The sequence below is a fragment of the Musca autumnalis genome, unplaced genomic scaffold, assembly GCF_047663935.1.
Source record: "Musca autumnalis isolate F117 unplaced genomic scaffold, ASM4766393v1 scaffold_1, whole genome shotgun sequence".
In the NCBI taxonomy this organism is placed as follows: Eukaryota; Metazoa; Arthropoda; class Insecta; order Diptera; family Muscidae; genus Musca; species Musca autumnalis.
In genome coordinates this window covers 250,740,341-250,761,104 of record NW_027411644.1, presented here as the reverse complement: position 1 = coordinate 250,761,104, position 20,764 = coordinate 250,740,341, and the positions used below count along the sequence as shown (strand labels likewise).

Below are 20,764 nucleotides of genomic sequence, written 5' to 3'. Positions count from 1 at the left end.
TTTATGCACATATAAGGGAAATATGCACATATTTTATTTATTTATTTATATATTTTATTTATTTATTTACTTTGCAATTAAAGCCAGTTTACAATTCTATGGCCAATTTAAATATAATTACAAAGAATCCACATGAATATCATAGCTACTCGAAAATATAATTAAGTAATTACATATATTTTAATAATTTTAACAAGTAATATACATTAATGATTTTAAAGAATTAATTCAAATGTTTTTAAAATAACTAGCATAACATTTCATAGCTACTCGGCTATATAGCCTACTTATAGAAAAGAAGTATTATTTATAATGTTTGAATAATTTTAATAAGTAATATATTTTTTGTTTGAAACGTCTAGCATTACATTATTTCATAGCTACTCGGCGAACCGGCTAAAATAACCGGGGTTACCGGTTCTGTCTCCTCCAAAAATATATGTTCCCTTGAAGAGCGCAATTAAAACTTACCTAAAAAAATTCTATAAAATCGGATAGTCTTTAGTAGAGTTATTCTATGTTAGATTAATTGTATGCAAAATTAGCCCATTTAAGCTACATGTGTAATCGTAAGCCCAACGGGAACGGCCCCAACAAAATCATTCTGATCTTTTCGTATTTTTGGCCCGAAGGTTTGTTGCGCTGATTACGGAAATGAATAATTTTCATGGGAGGCGGATTCAGTTCGTCGGTTATTCAACCCAAAAGGCCAGATATAAAAACCGGGTTTGACCCGGTTCTACTGAAGAAGAAATGTTACGATATGCAACCTTTCGGCCAAATCGGATACTCAATTCGTAAGTTATCGTGGTTATCAGTAATTTTAGTTAGTGACGGCAGGGTTTTTAGAGCTTTAGACTTGTCCCCGAAAATTGTACCATCGTAATAGGGACCACGAGCAACATTTGCAGCAAAAATGTCAGCAGTATCCGAAAGTTGGTCATAAACTGCAACTTCCCCGCCCTCAACATACCCCCCACCCAACTCGATTTATATTTTCTAATCGCGCGAGTACTCCCGCTCGAACTCGCTCGAATTTCATTCGCGAGTAGAATTCGAGCGAGTATTTCGGAGCTCTGAATAAAGCAGAAGGGCTTGACTTGAGTATAATTTTCCCCAAAATGTCCACAACAAACCTATAATTCCACCAACAAAAATATATTTTTTACTGAATATTATTAATTAATATAACCATGGGGTGCAGGTTAATTGAAAATAAAATTTCAATTATAAATTATCAATTTCACAAACTGTGGTGCCTTTCATCCAACCGTCTGTTATGGAAATAGCCAATCACATCTCTTTATTTTACAAACAAATCTGTGCGATTCTTTGATTTTCCATTATTATTTAGCAGTGCCCGAAATGGTTGGTGATCATATCTTTTGAATTGTTTTTAATTTTGTTTTAATAATATTTTGAAAATATAAATAAATGGCCCGAGAGCAACATTAATGGCAATGAGAACAAGTAGTTTTCACTTCCATTAAAAAAAGCTGTTAATATTAAATTGCTGCTATTTCATGCCAGGCTGGCTGCCGGGCGATTTGTTCTTGGTGGCCAATGAACTTCACATAACCACAGCAAGTGATTTCGTTTGTTTGTTTGGAAACTCTCAAAACATAAACAAACTACTACAAGTCCTAAGAATACGAAACCTGCCAATGAAACCAAGTGTGTGAGTGGTTGTGGGGCTGAGAATGAAAAAGCAAGGCTTCTTCTTCCGCTAATGCTGTTTTAATTTCTTTGCCGTTTAAAGACCTGGGTCGGTCACATTGTGTGTCGTCGTCGTCGTCGTTGTTTGACAAGGGTCATTAGATTCATTATAAATGTCCAAAATTTTCTTACAAGTATTGTAATGTTTGTTGTTGTGAGCATCTTTGAGGCGTTTGTTTATGTTTTTTGATTTTCATTAATTAATTTTCAAGTTAGAGAAATGGTAACAGAAAGAAGATGAGAAAAATAAAAAGCAATCGCCAATTGCCGTTTGAAAATGCCTTAACTTCCTTCAAAAAGTTTTATATTTTAAAACGCAAATTTGGATTAGTGGTTTAATACATTATGTATATTGAACGAAGTTCAGGCATTTCCATACGACAGAGATAAGAGGAAGCACAGACAGACTAAAATAATTTATTTCATCAAAATTTGTAGCTTTATGGATTCAGGTCAAATGCTATCAGGTTTAGCAAACATTTGACCTAGAAATATTTGAACTCTCTACAAAGAGCGACAATGCTCAAAACCATTAACACAACCGTGTTATGTTTTCTCTTCTCTTTTCCATTAGGATATTAAATAAGAGTTCAACAACCTTTTAGAACCCAAACGGCACCTTACATCAACAACCAAAATGAGCCACCGCCGTCACATATGCACGTTTCAATGGTTTGTATTGACAGTATGTGTGAGTGTGAAACCAAATGAACCTTACTCTCACTCATTCAGCAATTGAAAGAAAGCCGCCGAAAATGATTTCATATCCCGCCAAAGTAGAAGTTGTAATGTGACTATCCTCATTAGAGTTTCCGGTGTGATAGATGTTGATGATGGATTGGTTTTAGTTTTCCTTTTCTAGCTCTTTGCTACATGCTTCGTGAGTTTACAAATGATGTTTTCATGTCGCTATAATTCGTTTGTATTTTAATTTTTTTCTTTTCTTTTTTGGGTACTTCTTTTCCGTGTTATTTTTAGAATTTATTGTGTAATAAAGGAAATTGCTGGTGTTAACATGTCATTCTTTTGTGGGATTTTATTAGCCCGGAATTTTATTATAGTTTCGTCATAGACAATAAAAAGGATATTTTTGGAAAAGGTTTCAAGAGGTTGAGCTTTTCTTTTTTTTTTTTTTGATTTGGGAATATGATTTCTCCAACCTATAAAAATGTAAGATACTGACGTTGGCTGACCTACCAGTTATTTATCATTTTCACGGGTCTCAAAGCTCGGAAACGAATTGACACTTCGTGTATTTTCCACAGTGGGATCCGCAAAATTTTTCGGAAAAGCTTTTCCTAGCTCTTTTCGTATATTCCGGGATAGAGAACATCACTGGAAAATGGATATGTTTGCCAGATCCGCATCCTCCACATGTCAACATAGGTGAGATGTAATGTATGTAGATGAGTGTACAGAACTGATGTGATAGGAGTTTTGTTGCTGCATCAGAACATATCACAGCGTGTCTCTAACTTCGTCATCAGATTTATTGTCATCGGAATACGAAAAACCCCGCAGTCTCCCCAACAGCAACAAACGTAGCATCCTACACCCAATGTTGTTTTTCAACGCGCCGGGAATTCATCATTTCTGCAATTCCATTGCAACGTTCTCCGCAACAAAGTTGGGGAGACTATAAACATTCTATGTCGGCTGCTCACCATCACCCGTAACTTACGCCCTTGCGATGGTTAACAAGTGGGTAGGGTATCACCAAGGCTATATTCGGGTCGAGGCCGACTATGTGATACCCTACACCACTACCCCTGTGCATAAAGCTTTTGACTGGTAAAATTCAAAATATAAAAATTGGGATAGATTAGCGACTTTGATCTGAATGTCGTCATTAATAGTTCAATTTTGTTGAAAAGCATTTAAGTGCATCGTCAGACAACTCAAATAAAAAAATGGAAAAGTGGGATGTACGCCAACCATCAATAAAAGGCTTCTGTCTCTATGAGACCCCCATCAGCCCCCAAAATTTCGTAAAAATCCGATCAAAATTCCATCGTTTCGTTGTTTGACCACCTACGACAACCTACGTTACATCGTTGCAAAGGTGATATTTTCTACTTTCATTAGCATTAGGTTTTGCTTTTTATATACCCCTTATAGAAGCGGAGATATTCGCTTTGAAATAAAATGTTGAATTTTTCTCCAAATAAGTTTATTGTCCATTCCGACCCCTGAATATTATCCGACCATCACCAAAATTTGGTGACGATCGGATTAAAATTGCTACCTGTAGCGTGATTACAACGTTTAGATGGACAGACGGACGGACACACATAGCCAGATCGTCTCCTATAGTGGTGTATGGTACAATTACAACGTACTTGCCTGTCCAGTAGTGACATAACTCGCTTCAGCTTGACTCTAGTGACCCGTACTTTAAATGGGGGGTAGAAGTAAAGTGTGGAATTGTCGAGGTAGAGGTTCTTAAGGGCTAGGTACATAAGCGGCTGGCTTACTTGATCCGCGCTTCTTTTCTGATTAATTACAATTAAAATAAAAGGGGAACATGGTTCGAAATCGTCTCGGCCTTTTTTATCAGAAATGAAGCGGAGAAAGAAAGTAAGCCGCTTATGTACCTAGGCCTTACTAGGCGTTTACACCAGAGAGTTTGTCTTCAAGTAAGTAAGTAAGTAAGTAAGTAATCGAATTTATTGAGTCTTCTTCTTTTCAATAATAGTGTAATGTACAGCGAATGATTAACAATACATATTTAGAACTATTACGTCTTATTCTAACACATGCATGTGGTATGCAACTTTGCGAACGATGTAGAATAGAATTTGTGAAAACACACAAATGAAAGAGAAAAGGCTTGCTCCCGGCCTGTACGGTTTCTGACAGAGCGACGAACTGTCAAATACAATAAATAAATACTAAAACTAAATAACAAAAACAAATAGGTGTCTGTTTAGCGAGTGTCAAACAGAGCATTTACGAACGTAAACAATAAAATAGCATGCGTCAATACAAAGTATATGACGAACAATACAAAGTATAATACAATTGAAAAAGTAAATAATAACAAAGTATATCGCGAATAGTACAAAGTGTATAAAGTGAGAAAATAAAAATATCACAAAATTAATTTAGAGTATGATAAAATATTGCATGTAAATAATTAAGCGAGCGTTTTAAATATATAAAACTAAATATCACAGATAATTAAATATTCGTATTATTTTTTTGTTTATCCCCTATGAGTGCCTGGGGTTGTTTTAGTGTAGAACTGTGGTGAAGTACTATCTGGAACGCTTTCAATGCACTCATTTAGAACTCCAATTGCTGATAGATAGGATACTGATGACCAAGAATTGTTCCTTTCAAGATGATAGATTTCGTTTACCAAGCCATTGCAATGAGAAGCTAGTTTTTCAACAAACTGCTTTTGGAGATTCAACGCATATAAGCAGAAGGGCTGTGTTCCAGACATATCGTATATGTAAGTATTTGCAAACATTTTGGTCGGGGTTTCATACCTTTTTTGAATGCATTTCCTCAAAATCTTCCGTTCGAATATTTCCAGTTCAGTAGCCACACTTGGAGAAATGGAAAACCATATAGGAAACCCATATACCAGCACTGACCTTATGGCGACTTTGTAGAGGAGAAGTTTTGTCTTTTGTGGTAAGTATTTGCTGTTAAATAGATATGTAAACCCACCAACCAATTGTTTTGATTTTTGTAGTACATTTCTGGCATGCAAGTTGAACTTGTTGAGTTTGTCAAATGTGATTCCCAAATATTTGATGTTTGTTTTGAAGGTAATTTCTATTCCATCAAGAATACATCTGAGTTGTTTACTTTGTGGCACAACATACCTCGGGCATTTCCCTGACGCATTCCTGATGCAGATGGCTTCAGACTTCAGAGCATTAATTTTTATGCCCCAAGTTTTATAATATTGGTTAATATGCTCCAAATGTTCAAAGGCAAACCGTAAAGCTTCTTCAGGCGAGGTGTTATGAGCGAAAATCAAGCAGTCATCAGCATAAAGCACCGCTTTTGAATGTGTAGTAGTGTGAGGGAAATCGTTGAGAAAAAGATTAAACAGAAAAGGAGCCAGCACACTTCCCTGTGTAACTCCGCTACTGACCAATCCATTTGGAGATGTGTTATCGTTTATTTGAACAAAAAATTTTCGATCCAACAGGTAATTATGTATAATTTTTACTAAGAAGGGGTCCACCCTTAAATCAATTAGTTTGTAGATGATTCCATTGTGGCAGACAGAATCAAACGCCTTCTCTATATCCAAGGATATAGGTACTGTACAATTTTGATTTCTCAAATTTGACGTAATGTCACTTTGGAATTTTAGAAGGGCGTGCTGTGTTGAGTGTTGTTTTTGAAAACCAAATTGGAAGTTTGAAATAGGATTGATGATAAACTCGTTTTCCAGTTTTTCTTTCAGGATGTGTTCAAACAATTTCCCCACGTTGGACAGAAGTGAAATTGGGCGAAAATCGGAGACTACTGCACTATTCGCCTTTTTCTTAATAGGAATGAGTTTCGCCAACTTCCATGCACTAGGAAAGTAGCCATTGTTGATGGAATTGTTAAAGATGCAGGTTAAAAAGTTTATTACCGTATCTGGAACTTTGCGTAGCACAAAGTTAGATATTCCATCAACACCGGAGGATTTTTTGTTGTTTATTTTCTGAATAATAGTTTTTATCTTTTCAGGGTTTGTAAAATGATACTGATCAGGATTATCAATAGAATTGAAGTGACTATCGAAAGAGTAAATATGTTGCGGTATTGGAACCATAAAGGAGGAAATTTTGGAATTTAGATCACTCACCGGGCAAGCAGGAACAGTTTCGCGGAAAACGGACACGAAATGCTGATGAAAATGATTGGCTATTTCAGATGTGTTGGATACAATATTATCATCAACGCTTAACTGCTGACAAAATGGCGACTTCTTCCTTCCGGTGAACTTGAAAATTTCCTTAAAAGCCAATGGGCCAGGTTTGATGTTCTCTAAACGATTGTTGATTATTTGCGCTTCCTCCATTCTTATAGATTCTTTTATAATAATTTTCAGAAGCTGTATCTGTTTGGAAATAATTCTATACTCACTACTGAGCCTATTTCCGGTCCGATGGAATATTTTCTTCAGCTCCTTCTGCCATTGATGTTTCACTTTGATCTTTCTGAAAGCGGAAATTTTCCGTCTTTCACTTCTACTTTCTGAGAGTGAGCCTCATGGATTGATGTAAAACAGGTGTTGAACGTTTCAATGAAAGCATCAATTTCATCGTTATACAGCCTTGCATCAGTAGGTGGAAATATTCTATTGGCGACACGACTAAAATCCTCTTGGAAGTTTTCCCAGTTGGTATATTTATAGCTTATGAAGGTTTGTGGAGTATTTAGTACCAGGTCACTGCATTCAAGTTTTATTTTCATTTTCAGCGGGAAATGATCCGAAAACGTAGACAAGGATGAAATAGAATAATTCCTAGTTGCGAAGTCGACCAATTTTGGGCTAATTAAAAAATGGTCTAGATATGAAGGACCATTTGGAAATGAAGGAGACACATCACAAATACGGATTACATCCAAAATATTGGTTTGCAGCCATGACTTTAAGATTCTTCCATTGGAGTTTTCCAAAGAGTCTCCCCAACTTGGACTCCTCGAGTTTAAATCACCTCCAAGAATGAAACCATCGAGATTCGCACAAGCTTGGAGGACTTTATCCAGATCAGACTCGAGCCGCTGTGGTGGATAATTACATGGGATATAAATAGAGCCCAAAGCAATTCTTCTCCGACTATTATTCTGCACTGACTCGACCTGTATAATACAGGTGTTTAAACCAATACCATTGACCACTATTTTTGTATACTGTATGCAGCTTTTTATGAGAATGGCTACGCCAAGGGGTGAGTGATCCGTTACTATATTATAACCCTCAATTTTAATACGTCTATTCCTCCGCAGGTGACATTCTTGTACAAAACCCACATCGATGTTATTGTGAAAGAGCGTTCTTTGCAGATCAATTTGTCTACTCGTATCGTTTAATGACCTGACATTGAATGTTAATAAATTTAAGATTTTATGGTCCATATTGAAGTCTTACTTTGTTCAGAATCCGTAAGAACTCAGCCTTAGCTTTTGCTTTCTCCATATTTTTAAAATTATTAAGAAATTTTGAAATTTCTTGCTCCAATGTCAACTCCTCTGGTTCTAAGAAGTAGTTAGCTAGCTGAAGGAATTCGTCCACAATCGATAGTTTGTAGCTTTGAAATGGCTTGAGAATGATTTGTTGGGTGATACCAACGACATATTAACAGCTTTGTTAACATTTTTGATGGCGATGACTTTTTCATTTTGCATTTTAGCCTTTGTACTTTGTTTAGCTGCAATGTATTTTTTATAGACTGGGCAGCCCTTAAAATTGGCTGGATGCCCAAATGTCTTACAATTTGTGCAGAAGGGTTCTGTAGAGTCTGATCGTACTCTTTGGCAATTTCCAGGTTCATGCAGTTTGTCACATTTGACGCAATTAAATTTTGAGTTGCAGTTGCGGGAGATATGACCCCACCGCTGACATCGATGACATTGAATATCGCTATCTTTTCTTTTGGGTTTTTCCCAAAAGACATCTTGGCACCATATATTATGAATATGGGAAATATCCCCTAATTTCTTGCCTGGCAGTAGCGATACTAAAAACAAGCCAGTATCGGTACCCCTTTTTGTAGAAGCAGGTGTTGTAAATTTCGTTACAGTTGCCACAGTGTTTGGCACCAGATAGTCCAACTCAGCTTTAACCTCATCCGGGTTATTGTAAGAGTACAGGCCCCTTAGAACTAGGCCAATCTGTTTCATTTCTTTTGGAGTGAATGAATACGAGTGGATTCCTTTTTCCCTCAAAATAGCCATCATAGAATAATGTACTTTGATGTCCGCAAAGTATAGTTTACTTTTGTTTTTATTAACATTTACGACTCTAAGCCCGCCTTCGGGGATAGTTTCTTTGAGTGTGTTAACAAGTGTCTTCATGTCAACGTTGTAGACAAAAATGGGTGGGCACCATTTTGTTTTTGGTTCTGACTCGTTTTTGTTTTTACTTGGTGTTTGTGTTTCCTTCGTAACAGGGGGACATTGAATGTTGACATCCGCTAGAACACTGAGAATGCCAAATCTATTATGATCTTTTGGATCAAGGTTTGATAGTTTTTCCTTTAGTTGGGAAAGGTCAATGTTTAGTGGCGAGATCTCATTATCAATGCGAAGTCTCTTTCGATCATTTGCGTTGCTAATGTTGTTGGGCTTTGTTGTTGCTTTACCAGCAACAGAATCATTGTTGATGGAAGTTGACGCCACCTCTTCTGCCACATCAAAATCCATATCAGGCAAAGATGAAGGCATCATTCATGCACGAAAATGCACTTTTGATGCCTACACAGTTAAAATTTACCAGTAAAATTTTAATTTGAAGTTTGATTTTTTTCCGCTCGAAAACAATACGTCCAGACTGTTTCAGTGTTACCACAGTTCCCGAGTTTGTCTTCAAATACAACCTTGATTTACTAACACATACATAAATTTGTCGGCTGTCTTCCAGCTGTCCATCATTTTTTCACAGACAGTCGGGTTAACAAATTTTTTGACATTTTTGTAAAAATAAGTGAGATAATAATTGAAATGTGTTGAAAACAAAAGAACATGAACAAGAACAAAATATGTGAACGGAAAACAAAAAGAAATCGATGATTTTCATTCATAATTTTCCAAATGTTTTTGCGTCCAGACGCCTACGTCACCACAGGCAAGTTTTGGGATTTTGACAATCAATACATGAAGTCAACTGTCCTGGCATTTGTAAACGCAGGGTTAAGAACCTCTACCTCGAAAGTTCCACACCTTACGCCCTCATTCCATGTATGGGTAAATAGAGTGAAGCTAAAGCGCGATAGGTCTATACAGGACAAGTAAGATCCTTACGCAGCCGCTTACGTACCTAGGCCTCAAATGAGTTCATACCGGCGATGAACAGATGTGACTATATACATTGTGACATTCGGTTTGACAAATGGCGTGCCTTGACAACCCGTCAGTTCGATTGGCTTAGACCACCCGACTTCATAACCTCTGACTGCCAAACATTTCTGAACCAAGGGAAAAGCTGATTGACAAGCCTTTCAGAGAATTGGTTAATGAACAGTTCAAAGAGTTTCTCAGTCCCTCGGGTACTCGGGTAATTGAGAGAATTTTTCGGGACATTATCACGACTGCAACCGCTCGCTACATACCTGCTGCTCGACTACCTGAAATAACAACAAATTTCCCAGCAGAGACGACGGGACTAATAAATGAGTAGCCGCTCGTTGCCGTTCGAATACCCGAAATTAGAATCGAATTCCAGCAGATGCGCCGGGATTAGAAAATGACGAGACTAGTGGTGAGCACCGTTGTATGAACGTTAAGACAACTTACTCTCACAAGAGGATATAGTGGCTATACCACCTGAAACAAAGCAACATTGGTACCGGATTGAGTAAATTGTGGGCAATAGTTAAATCGCTCTCGAATCCGGGAAAGAAGAATGTGACACACCCAAAGAAATGCGCGTCTTATTTTAACCGCCAGTTTATAGCAGTGCCGACCAAGAAGAGCGAAGCCATAAAAGTGAATGTATTCAAAACATTGGTAATTTATGACAGTGTGTTAGTAAGATTGTATGCACGCAAGCTACTAAATAAAAACAAAACAAAATATTTGCTCTCTCTTGCACGCTCTTTCTTTACGTTCGGATCGTATTTGTGTGAATTGCCGAAAATCTTCGTAACCAGCGACAAATGGCTGTTCGGCACTGGATTATAGAGCACCTTGAGAGTGATAAGGTTAAGAGAATTATGTATCTCCGTAAACGAGCTTTCTCAGCAGAGAAGAGGTACCACTACCATCCATGTACGATGAACATTGTTGCTGATATCATCAGAAACGCGAAATCCCCAAAGTTTTGAGCCCACGCGGAATGCCAATGGTAATGCTTAAGCAACTGTATGGAACAGGAGTTCAAATTATATCAGAAGCCTGGAAAGTTGGCAGGGTGTTCTCGCTACAGAAGCAAGGCAAGATGCTAGTAGAGGCGTATCGACTTTAAAAGGTATTCAGTATTCTCAAAATATCTACTGTCTATTAGAGAATACCTTAAAAGGTCTTCTGTCTACTATAAAAGATTTTAAAAAGTTTTCTGTCTACTGTGTAATACTTTAAAAGCCGGACAAGGATGCCAGACAGGGACGTACGCAGGATTTCATTTCGGGGGGGGGGGGGGGGCCAACTTGACCAAAAATTATGAAATTAAAAAATGTTGTGTAGCGTTACATAAAGCTATTTTAAAGGGCTTTTAGTAAATTTTATATGAAATATTGATACAAAGTATTCAATAGTATTTCAATAGAGATAGTTTACAATATTTTAGATATAACTTTGAAATTTGGAACAGAGTATAATAAATGACGAGTAGTGTTTATATTTCAAAGATTTTCATTATTTCTTCCTCTTTAAAGTACATATCCATATATCCCACATTAGCTTCAGTCCCATTAAAAAAGTTTTGTCTTATTTTTGCCTTATTCAGTTATCAAATTTAACACATTTTTACCACGAGGATTCTGATAAGAAGATCTATCTAAAAACCTATTAATGTTATTTGTATACCATTAAATAATTGAAATAAATAACTCCAAAAAAAAGAATAAATCGAATCCGCGAGTGCAGATTGGGCTTGTACCGAACTATTGTTAGAAAATAATATTCTTTTATGTCATAAAAACACCAAAACTTTAATATTTTACCAGAAGTGATAGAGTCCATGCAAGCCAACTAAAAAATTCAGAAAATTACATTTATGGTCTGTTCCAGTTCTGCAAGAATCTACTCATTTTTAGTAGTAAAAATGTGTGTAAAAAGAGAAAACATTTTTATCAGGAGTCGAGCGAAATCAACTACTACTCATAGACTCCGAACTCTACTCGCAGTACTGTTTGAGACTACGAAATCAACATTCTGTCTCGGCAAAATTTTAGTTAAGTCCTGACAAAATAGGTTAAGTCGAAAAACTCCATCAGTAGTGCGATTGTCTAACACATTTTTTGAGTTACCGACAAAAATCGGTAAAATTTCAACGCAAAATCATATATGAACATTTCAATAAAAATTGACAACAGTCTTACTATCGGTATAACTTTACAACTGCTTTTTATTCGTCGCTAACATACCGAAAAAATCGGTAATTACGGAAATTATAATTATTTTAATTTTACCGACAATTGTCGGTAACTCAAAAATTGAGTTAGAGAATCGCTCTACTGGTATACCAATGGTTGTTGTTTCGCCTTATTTCTATCTTAATTGTACGATTAGATGTTTATGAACTCGATGACATTTAAAACTTTCCAAGGACTATGACTTCTGTCGGCACAGCGGAGGCAATCTTATGAAAATTCATAACTTTTGTTTTCTCGATAACAATTTAAAAATATAAGTCGGGTTTGCCGACAGCTTGTGTGAGTTGAGACTTATATCAATAGACAGATAGAATACGGGCTTCATAACCAAAATTGTTGTCCTATAAATTGTGTAGTCAGGGAGTTTCAGAATTTCGTGGCTTTTTTGGACGTATAAACTTTCCGACAAAAATATCGAAACATTTGGGTATAAAACTTTAAGATTGTGAGCGTTGCGATTAAATGCTTATGCTGAGCTCATAAGTTTGATTTCGATAAGGGCGCAAAACTATTGCACTTTTGTGCAGAAGATACATAAAAAAATGGTCCATTTTGGAAGTGGACATAATTTTGGAAGTCATTCCTTTTGATAGTTATATTGTCAAGCCGTTATTTTAGTTGGTCATGGTAAGATTTAGAGCTTTTGAACCGTTATGTCAGGAAGCATGGACTTACCACGAAAAATAGAACATCGCTGTAACCAAGACCGCAAGCAGTAGCATTGGTCAAAATGTCCAATGGATTCTCGAACAGCCCATAAATTGCACTTACATATGTTGAAATTTTGTGAGGGAGGTATCCGAAGATGTTGTCGCATATAAACCCTCTTGGTACTTGATACTTGATACGTCTGGAAGTAATTTTAGGATGTTCAAAGCTTCGGTGAAATCGGATATTGAAATTTTGTGTGCGAGGTACCTGAAGGAGTGAACCGATATAATCCATATTCGAGCCTAATTTATGTCTCGAAGAAATTGATTTGGACCTTCGAGAGTTATTGTGCGCACCATTTTAGCGAAATATTTTTTAGTCTTGTGGGAAAAAGGAATGGACCAATATGACTTAAAGTCCGATTGATCCGTTCTCATACGCTCGAGCCCGACAGAAGAACGAACTGGGCTAAATCGACGTCAAATTATTTGAAGCGGCTTTTGTCGAAAGATATGAGAAGTCAAAGGTGATTATTTCGATGAGATACATTTTTATCGTTAGCCTATAGACCGAAATTACAGCAGATTTTAATACCATTTAACCAATATTTGAGCATTAATTTCGTTTACGGTTGTTTTCAGCTACAACTTTGTTAATGGTAGGAAAAAAATTCTGGTGGGCTACTTATAGCAGATATTAGCACTTTATGACGCACAACAATAAATTTTTCTCCATTAAATAAATAATAAAAAAATAAAGGTAGTTGTACAGATTTCCCCTAAAAGGACGAGGAATCTGCAATTTTGACTTAAATTACGGGCGTAAATTAAGGTCAAGAAAATCGTTGTTGGCGGGAAATGCAACAACTAAACAAAACAGCAAATACACAGAAAGGACACCACAAGTATTTCAAATATACTTACGTGGTGTAATTCAAATGCAATTTAAAATTGCCACACAAGAATAAAAAATAAAAACAAACGTTTCAAAATATGGACGCAGGCGGTCACTAATTAAAACTTTTATTTTTGGTTTTGTGTTGACGATCAAGACGATCTTGCTTATTCCCAATTTGGTTGACAAGTGATGGCAAATTATCGATAAGACAATCACGTCATTGTCGAGTTTGATAACATTAATATCGATATCATAGTTTGGTATTGGGATGGCTCAAACCTCGACAGTAGTAAAACAATTGTCTAATTGGTTTTAGAGATATACTCCACGGAAAACACTTGATATATCGTACACTTTGTCCAGTAAACATGTCATTTCATGCACTTCCAATCCGGACAATAATAAAGTCGTAGTTTTTTGAATACAGAATGAGTTTAAAGCCTCAAGACCTTTACTCGTAAAGACCTTTACTCGTAAAGTTTTGAAGACCTTGAGGAAAACTATTTGAATCAAGGGATAGAATTGCTAGAAAAGCGTTGGACTAAGTGTATTGAAGTTTCAGGAGATTATATTGAAAAATAAAAATATTTTTGAAAAACTAACTATTCTCTTTCATTGATAGTCTAAGAAGTTTCAGAACTGACCTTAAAGAATTCGTCGACCCTTTACTTTTTTAATAATGAAAGTTTTTCTCAAAAAAAGTATACAAACAAAAAAAATTTAAATATTTCTTAGACAACTTTTTCATACAGTACAGTTTTAGTACATAACCTTCAGAACAATGTAACTTTTCTTTTCAAAATTCCAAAAATAAAAATTATTTTAGAGAAAACACGTTATTTATTGTTAAAGTAGCTCAAAAAATTTTAGTCGACCAAATCATTTCGGCCCCCCCCCCTGCTTACGTCCCTGATGCCAGATGAAGCGAATCGACCTTAAAAGGTCTTTTGTCTATTAGGGAAGACCTCCAAATATCTTCTATCACCTATAGAAGACCTCAAAAGGTCTTCTGTCTACTATCTATAGAAGACCTTTAAAGGTCTTCAGTCTACTAAAAAAGACCATAAAAGGTCTTCTGTCTACTAAAGAATATTTTAAAAGGTCTTGTGTCTACTTGAGATGACCCTGCAAGGTCTTCTGTCTACTAGAGAATACCTTAAAAGGTCTTCTGTCTACTAGAGAATACCTTAAAATATCTTAAAAAGTCTTCTGTCTACTATAGAATACCTTAAAAGCCGGACAAATATGACAGAAGAGGCGAATCAACCTTAAAGGGTCTTCTGACTACTAGGGAAGATCTCAAAATGTCTTCTATTACCTACAGAAGGCCTCAAAAGTTCTTCTGTCTACTATAAACGACCTTAAATGGTCTTCTGAATAATATAGAATACCTTAGCAGGTCTTTAGTCTATTAAAAAAGGTCTTCTGTCTACTAGAGAAGACCTTAAAAGGTCTCCTGTCTACTAGAGATCACCGTGCAAGGTCTTCTGTCTACTAAATTATACATTAAAAGGTGTTCTGTCTACTATAGAAGACCTTAAAAGCCGGCAAGGAGGCCAGCAGAGGCGATTCAACCTTAAAAGGACTTCTGTCTACTAGAGAATACCTTAAAAGGTATTCTGTCTATTATAAAATTCCTTATAAAGTCTTCTGTCTACTATAGAATACCTTAAAAGCCGGAGAAGGATGCCAGAAGATGCGAATCGACCTTAAAAGGTCTTCTTTCTACTAGGGAAGACTTCAAAATGTCTTCTATCACCTTTAGAAGACCTCAAAAGGTCTTCTGTTTACTATAAAATAACTTAAAAGCCGGACAAGGATGCCAGTAGAGGCGAATCAACCTGTCTACTAAAGAAGACCTTAAAAGATCTTATGTCTACAAGAGAATACCTTAAAAGGTCTTCTGTCTACTATTAAAGACCTTAAAAAGTCTTCTGTCTGCTATAGAATACCTTAAAAGCCGGACAAGGATGCCAGAAGAAGTGAGTCTACTTTAAAATGTCTTCTGAATACTACAGAAGGCCTTAAAGGTCTTCAGTCTACTAAAAAGACCATAAAAGGTCTTCTGCCGAAGGTCTTCTACTACTTTTTTCTGTTTATACCGCGCTTTTTGTGCTAGGCTAAGAAGTTTCGGAACTGCCCTCGTAGAGATTACCTTGCAAAGTCTTCTGTCTACTAGAAAAGACATTAAAATGTGTTCTGACTACCATAGAAGACTTTAAAACCAGGACAAGGAGGCCAGCATAGGAGAATCAACCTTAAAAGGTCTTCTGTCTACTAGAGATGAACTTAAAAGGTCTTCAATCTATCACAAAAAAAAACATAAAAGGTCCTCTGTCTACTAAAGACTATTTTAAAAGGTCTTTTGTCTACTAGAGATGACTTTGCAAGGTTTTCCGTCTTCTGGAAAATACATTAAGTTCTTCTGTCAACTATAGAAGACCTTAAAAAGTCATCTGTTTGCTATAGAATACCTTAAAAGCCGGACAAGGAAGCCAGCAGAGGCGAATCAACTTAAGGTAAGGTCACATTAGGCAAATATTTGGTACAAATTCGATTTCCCATATTTGCCCAAACAAATGTGAATTTCATACAAAATTTTATTTGTGTTCACATTACAGGCAAATATTTGACACATTTTGTTTGTTCAAACAGTGACAAATAACAAAATGGGCAAACATGTTTGCCGTGTGTTCACATTTGAAGAGATATTTTCACCCAGAAATTGTTTGAGCAAACTGCCAGCAAATATAAAATTATTTGGCCGAGAAAAATAGAGAGAGAAAAAGAGAAAAATAATAAAAATGGCGTTGTGTTTATTGTTTGTTGTGGAGAAGGCAAATCAAAGACCACATGTTTGGCAATGAGTGCCTTGTCGGAATGAGTTCATTTGTGTATTGTTGCGAATGTATGTGAATTATGGCACATTGTGCCTTGGAAAATTATTTTTATAAACAGCTTTCAATTTTGTTTATTATGAATTCATATTTGTATTTAAATGTTGTCAACGTAGTATTTCAACCAAAAGGGTGAAGACAGTTTACCATGAAAACGTTTTCTATTAATGAAAATAATACACAGGTTATCAAGATAATGTTTTTAAACATAGAAAACGAAGTTTTTTTGTATTGAATTTTTTTATAAAAAAATCGCGGCACTTTGTTTGGCTTCTTCAAAATTTTTCGAAAAAATTGACATTTTACCGCAGCTATTTACAGCTTGCCACGGTAATATTTTTAAAAAAAAGAAGATTTTTTGTACTGATTTATTAAAGTTGACAGATAATCGGGATTAAAACGTCGGTTGTTGTTTTCAAGACAGTATTGGATGTATAAATAACAAAACTAAATCCGCGTAACCGCTACCAATAATTACGTCACAATTGCTATTGTAATGTATGCCAATACGTCTAATAATTTCTGAGATTTTGCGTTTTTTCTAAAACCCACCATTTTTGATGCGCATCCGGTTTCAGTAGCACCCATCAAAAATATGTCTATATACACCTATTTCAAACCGCGGATGTGCGTCCACATTCTATTTTTGGTAAAATCGCGTATAAACGATTCCATTTATGTAAGAAATGTTAAAGAAAATCGCGGTTTAATACGCCGATTCGTCAAAATACATTTTTGCCGATTTTCGTATTTTCAAGGTATCTATATCCGCGGTTTTAGTCGATGGATTCGATCGCGGAAGGTCTCATTAGATCCGTCGCGTAAAAAAACTAAATTCACGCAGTGTACAAAGGAAATTGAATAACACTTGTAAATTTTAAACTCAAAAAATAGGTTTTTTTGAAAAACCCCGAAATTCCGGCTTCAAAATGTCAGCATCAATTTTAGGTGGATGCTGTGGATATATCGAAAAATGATACACTAGTATCACATTGCCCATGAAGTATTCTTTGAGTCTTTCTTTGAGCATATGTCTATAAAATGTAAGGTTAAGCCAGAAATCAGAAGGGAGCATTAAAAACTTGTTGGCTTCTACCCATTTTTAGCTATTTTTCTACATTGATGCCAACACAGCTTCCACGTAAATTAATTTTTATGGTCGACCTTATGGATATAGATTTTCAATCATACTATATAGAATATGTTAGCAGTTCGGGAATTCTGAATGGGTGAAACTCGGATTCATCGATTGTAAAACATTTTTGGTTTTTTAAATCCCTCACCTCCCATTTATTTATTTCTTTATTCACTAATTATTGATTTCGTATTATATATTTACAAGAAATTTCGTCATTTTATGGTCATATGCCCCTTTTTAATATGTGACAACAATGTGTTTCAGCAGATGTTTGCTCTTGTTTGCTCTTACAAACAAATTGTAAGACCAAATAAATGTTTGTCAAAAAAGGAGAAAAATATTTGCAGAACGGTGTTCACATTAAAAGCAATTTGGTTAAATTTTTGTTTGCTTCCAAATTGTTTTGTTTTCCCAAAATCAGCTGTTTTCTTGTTTGCCTTTGAAAAATATTTGCTGGTCAAATTGTGGCAAACAAATATTTGTCACTTTTGAGCAAATATTTGCCTAATGTGACCTTACCTTTATCTACTAAAGAAGACCTTAAAAGGTCTGCTTTCTACTAGAGAATACCTTAAAAAGTTATCTGTATTCTATAGAATACATTAAAAGCCGACCAAGGATGCCAAAAGAGGCGAGACTACCTTAAAAGGTCTTCTAACTACTAAGGAAGACTCAAAAGGTCTTCTCTCTACTATAAACAACCTTAAAAGGTCTTCTGAATACTTTGGAAGACCTTAAGAGGTATTCAGTCTACTGAAAAAACCATAAAAGGTCTTCTGTCTACTCAAGAATATTTTAAAAGGTCTTCTATCTACTAGAGAATACCTTAAAATATCTTCTTTCTACTAGAGAACACATTGCAAGTTCTTCTGTCTACTAGATAAGACCTTCAAATGTATTCTATCTACTAGAATGTATTCTATCTACTAGCCACACCGTACATCACATGGACGTCTGAAATATTGGTCGATTGGACCACATGGGACGCTACATCATTTGAACTGCCCAGCTAAACCCGTTTACCTTTCAACCGATTGTTTAGGGGCGATGAAGATCGTTAGAGGTCGCCGATTGAACATGAGCCTGTTGGCCGTTTACGGAAAACATCGATTGAAATAGGATATTTAGAACCGGAGTAGTACGAGGGCTGAACGATAACTACCTGACCTAACAATGAAAACGCGTATATATTCCATCAAAAATGTTTTTATTGTTTTCTTAAGTAGTCTCCAGCACGATTTATGCGCTTTTTCATGCGTTCTAACCAATTGTTGAATCCCTTTTTCCACTCCTGGCTAGGAAAATCGTTGACCACGCCTTTTTTCCTTGATATGCTGGAATAAAATAAAGTCATTGGCGGATGACTCATAAATTCCACGTTTTGTCCGGTCAAACAGGCGCTGGTTTGAATCGATGTGTGAGAGCTCGCATTGTCATGGTGCAGAATGATTCGTCTTCTCTTGTTCGTTTTTCGAATTTCTCAGGCGACTTCTGGCAAACAGATGGTAGTGTACCACTCAAAAATAACGGTACTACATTTCTGAAGCCGTATAGTCGACAAACGGTCAGTTTTGCCGAAGAAACAGGAGACCATTTGCTTCGAAGTCCTTTTTACATGAACAACTTTCGTTGAATTTAGCTCGTTTTCGAAGACCTAAACGGCCGATTCCTGTTTTCGGGCTCCTAAGCCTAGATCCAAGATTCGTCGTCTGTGACGATCTTATAAACGTCGTTTAAAGCACAACGATCGTTTTCATTCACAATTTCTTTGCACCAATCCACAAGGGCCTCTTTTTGATCGATTGTCCAATTTTTGCTGGAACTAACGAGAAAAATCCATTTTTGCTGCCAGGTGTTCATACAATATCAAATGTTAGTTTAGTTAGTGGAAAAAATGCAAGGGTGCCTCTATATCACGGTATATAACATGGCGATCTTGCATTATCCGTTCACGCACGGCTTAATTTTTTTCTGGCACAACTGCCGATTTTTGGCGACCCTCACGTCCTTCGTTTTTTGGCAACGATGGAATTCATTAAACCAGTTTTTCATAGTGCTATAGGATGGCCCTTTATCAACATACAAAAATTTAATTTGATCGATGCACTCTTGCCGTGATTATCCATGTCGAATGTTGTGAAAAATGATCGGACGAAAATGTTCACAAGTAAATTTCATTTTTTTAGCAATATGAGTTTTTGAAGTCACTTTAAACAACACAAGGTCGTATGATAAAATAACCTGAGTACGTATAGGCTAAAAACTGTCCGACAAAAATTTCAAACGGCGCCTGCACACAGAAAAATATATGTAAGAAATACGTTTGGATCCAAACAAATATTTGTTTGGGACTGATTGCAAACAAATATATGTTTGGATCCAAACATAATTTGTTTGTGTTTATTGTATGTTATATGTTTGCAACATTTTGTAACATATGTATCTCAATTTTATATGTTTGGGTACCACATATTTTTTATGTTAGAAAATATTTTTTATGGGTGGAGAGGATTTTTGGCTCTTGGGTTTGTATTTGTTTGGGACTGCTTGCAAACAAATATAGGTTTGCTGCAAAATATGTTTGGGACATATGTTAGAGAGGCCATTTATTTCTGTGTGTGGCAATACGCCGTGTTGCCTAGGACAGATAGTTTTCGTGCAGCCCTCGTAATACATAGGCCCTCGAAAATCTATTATATAAAACTGCAGGCACAAATACATATGTTATATTATAACCACCAAGGTGACCAACCAATTATTCTTCCTTATAGTTGAGAATTTCACAATTACCACAATGAAAACATGAAATTCCATAAATTCCTTAAGCAATAACTTGACTAAATATATGTATGTATGGACGTAGGTGCACATATTCAAAATTCTCATCAACGAAATAAAACCTGTTTTTGGCAATCCATCTGTTACACATTTTCGATGCTACAATAGGAGTAATGTTCCGTTTGATTTTTATCGCAAAGACGTTGTTGTTCACAAAACAAAAAGCAAAAATCTTCTTAGATTTCAAAATTCAATTCCATTTCAATAACCTAAGGCGGCCAGTTAACCAACCAAGCAACCATCAGTCGTCAGTCATCATTCAGATGTTCGTATTGAATTTGTTTCTAAACGTTGCTCTTGGGTTTACCTGTGTGTACGAATATCAGAAAGACACATCAAATCGTTTATAATTGCTG

General features: G+C 36.0%; 1 protein-coding gene and 1 long non-coding RNA gene across 5 annotated transcripts in view; one reads left to right on the top strand and one right to left on the bottom strand.

Moving 5' to 3' along the window:
* Window positions 1-20,764, bottom strand: part of Bicra (BRD4 interacting chromatin remodeling complex associated protein) — a 370,087-nt gene that overhangs the window by 208,978 nt on the left and 140,345 nt on the right. The window lies entirely within an intron of this gene.
* Window positions 2,654-7,811, top strand: LOC141391181 (uncharacterized). Its single transcript, XR_012409582.1, has 6 exons — window positions 2,654-5,173; window positions 5,258-5,358; window positions 5,420-5,884; window positions 6,134-7,096; window positions 7,153-7,625; window positions 7,684-7,811. It is a non-coding gene; the product is annotated as an uncharacterized lncRNA (long non-coding RNA).